Source organism: Pieris napi, chromosome 17 (genome assembly GCF_905475465.1).
Source record: "Pieris napi chromosome 17, ilPieNapi1.2, whole genome shotgun sequence".
In the NCBI taxonomy this organism is placed as follows: Eukaryota; Metazoa; Arthropoda; class Insecta; order Lepidoptera; family Pieridae; genus Pieris; species Pieris napi.
In genome coordinates, this window is record NC_062250.1 from 6,187,263 (window position 1) to 6,193,315 (window position 6,053).

General features: G+C 32.2%; 1 long non-coding RNA gene across 1 annotated transcript; it reads left to right on the top strand.

Moving 5' to 3' along the window:
- The first annotated feature begins 1,479 nt into the window (after positions 1 to 1,479).
- LOC125058025 lies at positions 1,480 to 5,295 on the top strand. Its single transcript, XR_007118305.1, has 3 exons — positions 1,480 to 1,637; positions 2,626 to 2,766; positions 4,922 to 5,295. It is a non-coding gene; the product is annotated as an uncharacterized LOC125058025 (long non-coding RNA).
- Positions 5,296 to 6,053: the final 758 nt, after the last annotated feature.

The window sequence follows — 6,053 nt, forward strand, 5'->3', positions numbered from 1 at the left end:
TATGTAAAACAAAAAACTTGGCGATTAAAAAGAGTGGCGGTTAGTTGATTGCCAGTTCTTCTCTTCCGTTCTACGCCCTTGATTTGAGAACTAGCAGTAAGTGTAAAATTAGAAGCATTTAATGTTTATTTCTTTTTTGATGTTCATAAGTGTAGATTGTGTTATGAATAAATGATTTTTGACTATATGGGCACTTTTACGTTTGAGGGATTACAAAAGATGTATGGACGCCTGGACGCCGAACTCCATATAAGTAAATATTAATGTTATGTTTATCTACAAAAATATAATGTTAGTACTTAAAAAACAATCTTGTCTTAGCACTTCACGTAGGTAATAGATAATAACAAGATTAAATGTTTTCGTTTCTTGTAAGTTAACGAGAATCAAATGTTTTTTTTATTTTCTTTTCTATAGAGTCAAGTCTTTTATCTACATTTTTCAAATAACTAAAGCCTAGTGCATCCCGCTTATAACTTACATCACAGACATGAAGAAATACTTCACTTTCTATAAGGAAATGAAGTTTTACCCAGTTCGGCTCGTTTAGAGCTGTGTAATTGAAGTTAACTTGTCATTGTGTGACGTCAGACCTCAGTTTTGGACAGCTGGGGAGTATGAATTGAAAACCCAAGGCGTTTAATTGTCGTTGGACAAATAAGCGTAATATTCATGTTGTCAACGTGGCGTCCTTCGTTTTAGATTCTCGAGATAATAGATTATTGTAATATTCAGCAATGCTACAAACATTTAATTGAGTGTTTTTTATCCTTAGATTGAATCGGTTTCTTTGATATTATAGTAAATACTTTTTAAAAATACTGCACCGAAACAAACAAAGAAAAAGAAATGAAAAATCAATATACTAATTGCTTTAAGTTACCTATGATATATTAAAAATCATCAAACTTTACTCTTTTTGAAAAAGTTATTTAACACGTATTATGTGGCTTAGAGTCGAGACTTAGCTAAATATTTCTCTCGTATGCGAAGAATATATTGGATTTGACAATCTTACCCTAAAAATTTTAATATTATAGTGCCGCTAGAAACTTTCGGTTCATGATTTCTGTAAAACAATAAAAACGTCTGGTTCCTTTATGTAAATATATTAAATCGCGTTTATATTATTTAAACAAGTTTTATTTAAATGTGCAGTAATTGCACGTACCACGGCCTTACATAATATTTCTTCTCAGTTATCAATATTCTAAGACAACTTTCAACTAGGATTTTTTCTGTTCGAAATTTACACGGCCTTATTATAAAACGTGGTATTAATAAAGTACCGTGTACGTTACTTATATCTTATTTATTCTAAATGGTATCCTTCGTAGCATGTTTAGTTTTATAACATTAATAATAGTGACTAGATTATTACTATAACAATATGAGTTGTATATATCTAATCAACAATTACTCATGTTCTTGAATTGTCAGCACGACGCCACGAGAAAATATAAACTCCATTAGATTGTCTAAATTAATCAAGTTTCCTATCGTTGTTAAACACTTAAGTGAAAAATCAATTAAAACAGTAATTTAACGAATCAGGCGCTGTTTGAGAGTAAAGATGGTTCTGAAAGGTTTTGTGATTTTAACTATAATTGTTGGAATTCAATCCTTGAAAGACACTAGTAAGTAATTGTGTTTTCTCAAGAGTTTAATAATATAAGGTTCTCTATTCAACGTAACTTTTTATGTTTGCTTCAAAGAAAAAAAAAAAAAAATTATTTGCGTGTTGTGGCTTAATTGTTAGGAGGATCTTGGGGAAATCGAGAGTTCTTCATATGCCTTATCATAAAACGTGGACTATGTATGTTATCATGGACCATTATTTGCATCAACACACTTTAAGATGTGGTTACTTGAATGAGTGCATTATGGAGAGAATGCTGACGAATCCCTGCAAGCATTGTACCTGGTCTCTCCCAGCTTTATAAAACAGGGTGAATTGGCCGATGTGAAAGGCCCTTGCTGTGCCAAGGTCCTTTCCACATCATTCGTGGCCGTAGAGGACCGTGATATTAACGGGTGATCGCGTGGCTGGATGCGGACAAGGCTACGCTGTTACCGTGTCTTGTCCCGGGGGTTGCTGGTGGCGCCGTGGGGATTTAGTGGGTATGCACAACAGCGAGTCCCTCATAACCCTTCCCCACCAAGGTCAACCGTGCCGTGGGTTTGCGTAACACATTTCTCCACGAAAAAAAAAGAAGAAAAGTGCATTATGGAAAGAATAATCTATGTAAATCAACGGGTGTAATTACAATTCCGGTTATTCTTTTTACTAGTCAGTTATTTATTTATAAATGGAATCTTGAAGAAACTTATTAATTTAAATATTATACATTGTCTAGCTTTAGATAAAAATAGAATCCATAGTGACTGTAAGGGTATCTAGTTTACGCATGAAATTCAACGCAATGGATACTGATACATCCAGGTTGCCGGCTTATATCTGACTTCGTCTAAAATTAGTATCCTCCTGATGTTTACGCGAGTATTAATTGCGCAAATAGATATATTTGCACAGCTCTTCGACCGCACTAATATTTGGTCGACTATGACCTCATGCTAACACTGCTTTATTTATTAAGATATATAATTTATTAATTCTTGCTTCAGTGGATTTCGATGTGGACTACTACTTCAGTTCTCTGCGGTCTTCCGAGTCTTGTATCTCCAAAATGTGCCAAGTTCACTGTGGAAATAAGAATAGTGTTTGTATTTCTGGAAAGTGTTACTGTACTGAGAGTCGTAATGATGGTAAATAGTTCTGATTATAAATAATATGTACAAAGATTACGATTGGATAGTGTATAATACTTAAACGATAAATGTTATAATAATAAATATTTATTTTCTAATTAAAGAAAACTAAATATAGTTTTTTTAACGAAAATAATAAAACATATTATTTACACACAAAACGCCCCAGGGATCTTAAAACGATACGCAGTTGAGATGCTAATGTTGTCTATAAACAAGAAACTCTACCATCGTTATGAAATATTACACGGTCAATAGCCTAATTTTTTAAAAATCGAACCAATATTTCTGCGTAATTTCTGAAAAAGAGCTTCATAATAATTATGTAGAAATCAATTTTTTTACTATTTTATACCGCACAATAAATTTTGCTAAGGTTTATTAAATGTAGACGGTTTCTACTAATTCATTGTAGTATGAATAATTCAGTTTAAATAATCCATTACATACGTTAGAGCACGCGTTATTGCATTTAAAATGCATAAGTGAAGTAAAGTATGCATACTGATATTCGTTGTCTTAGTATTAATGACACCACCTTATAGGTGCATTAGAAATAATAAAAACATTAACCACAATTCAATTTTTGGAATCGGATATCTGTATATAAATAAAAATGAATCACAAAATATGTTGCTAAGACCAAATTCGAAGAGGGCTTGACCATTTCGAGGTTTTTTTTTCTTTCTTAACCTCAGCCTTGCGATTCTGTAACTCACTTTTTGAACTCGCACAGCGGTTTTTGCAGCGGCGGTCGCGCTGGTGATTGGCATTGGCATTATGATTTGGCATTCTATTAAGGAGGGAGCTTGTAGTTTATTGTTTATCAGAATACCAAATCGTAAAATGACTGCTTCACGACTGATTTGAGCGCGACCGCCGCTGTGAAAACCGCTGTGTGAGTTCAAAAAGTGAGTTACAGAATCGGAAGGCTGACGACGGTTTTTATGGAGAGAAAAATTAAGTTTTATTTAGTTTTTATTCCGGAAAAGCGAACAGTATGGGGTAGCGTAGCACAATATTCCATATGTTGGTATAGGTTGGCTGCTAAAAAATAAAGTAATTACATTAAGGCGAAACGAAGTTTGCGGGGGGAGTTAGTTATAATATAGATTCCTTGTCTGCCCCTTTGCGTGAATACGAATTGATTCCAAGACTGTACGTTAACAATGTAGCGGTAATAAAATCTCTTCCTTTTCAGGGATATAGGAAAAAATATCTCTCTACTGGTGAAATATTTTTTTAAATTGGTTCAGAAATAACTAGAACACACAAACTCACAAATTGTATATAGATAAAATTATTATATATTTAAGACCTCGTGACCCGGAATCGTGAATTGCAAATAATTTATAAATAATAACACATATGTTAATATACAAACAATCCAAAAAAGCAAGCCAAAATGAGCTGTAAGAATGTATGACAGAGAGTATATTTTACCATTGCTGTACAGTTTTGCATTCTGTGTACGTCATACACTCGATGGCTCCGTTATGATTTGGTCTAAACAATTTTTGAAGTGAAACTTCTTTAGAATCGTTGTGATTTCAAACCGGATGCAACGGAAAAAGCGTCAGTAAAAAGAGACAGACACATAAATTAATAGGATTTGGCGTGAGAGAGAGTGAGATATTAGGCATTATACAGTGTAAAAACTTTAAATTAGTGTGTATTTGAACATTTTCTGAAATAAAAAAACAGATTTGATGAAAATTAAATAAGTAAGTCAAGTAAGTAGTTTAATTATAAAATTAGATTATTTATCAATTTTATTTACAAATCATTAGTTATAGAAACTTTTTGAAGTGAAAACTTCGTACTACACTTAATTAAAAGTTTATACACTGTATAATGCTTCCTATCTCATTTTCTCCCACGTTGGATCTTGTGAATTTATTTCAAACTTTTATTATTTTAGTTTTTACCAAATTAAAGATTGATATTAAAGTTATAAATAAAAATTTAACATTAAAATATATATTTTTTTTTAAGAAAAGATCCTACATTTAGATAGAGAAAAAGTCTAATTTACATATTTTAATTATAAAAACTTTGTTTTTGAAGGTTTCACTTCTACCACGTGTGAATTGGACACATGATTTTTTTTTAAGTACATAGTTTAGTTTATTGTATATATATTTATTTACAGAAATCACAAAGGAATCTCTCTATTACGGACGCCCAACAGTTCGACACCATATCGCGCATTTCTGTCCTAATCTGGAAGTAGCCAGGAGTTGCATACGAAAATGCATGAAAGAAGGTCTGCCATCATTCTGTGGCAAGGATCATGTATGCTACTGCGGTCATAAATACAAAAATACCGATGTAAATCCGGCAATAAACGCTAATCAAGTTCATAATCAGTTTAAAGATTTGTATACTAAGTATTTTGGACCGGATCTACGTATTACGGGACGTCGATTGGATGAATCGACTGAGTATTAAATATCTTATATATAGTGATGTGTCCTGAAAAATTGTAATATATCATTTTGTTCTATCATTAATAGTTTTCGCAGCGCACACGATTGAAGGAAGTTTTTTGTTTATTTTTTTACACCTTGGGTTAGATTATTCAAGTTTTAGTAAGCATCCCTAATTTTTTTGAAAATGAAACATAGCCTATGTCACTTGGGAATAGTGTAGCTTGCCAACGGTGAAAGAATTTTTGAAATCAGTCCAGTAGTTTCGGAGCCTATTCATTTCAAACAAACAAAAAATCAAACCTTTCCTCTTTATAATATTACTATAGATAATAAGGTTTTATTTATATATTTAAGCGTTTTATCGTATGTTTCTGACACATAGTCTTCTAACTATAATTTTAACAGCGTGTCAACCTCCTTTTTTGCTATTTTGTACTCGACTCTAGAGGTATCGATAACATTTATTTAGTATAACTCTAAATAAATGTTATCATTGATTTAAGAAGTAAGATAAAAAAGTGTTATCGTCTACACTAGACAAATTCCTGTGTTGAGGAAGCCAATCATAAAATCAGTTTACCATATCTATACCTTTATCATAAAGTCTTCAGGAGCTACCAATTGTATAAAACATTTTTGTGTTAGAAGTTCCATTTGTCGCTATCATCATTATCGGTATTGCCCATCGGACCTTGGCCTGGTCGCGCTACGAGTGAATTAACACGTGTAAAACTGCGGGGCACCACTAGGATATTATATAATTATATAATATGTATAAAAAAAAATATATATATATATAGGTTCTTGTAAACTTTTATATTAAAACTAGCTCACCCGGCTAACGTTTGTTTT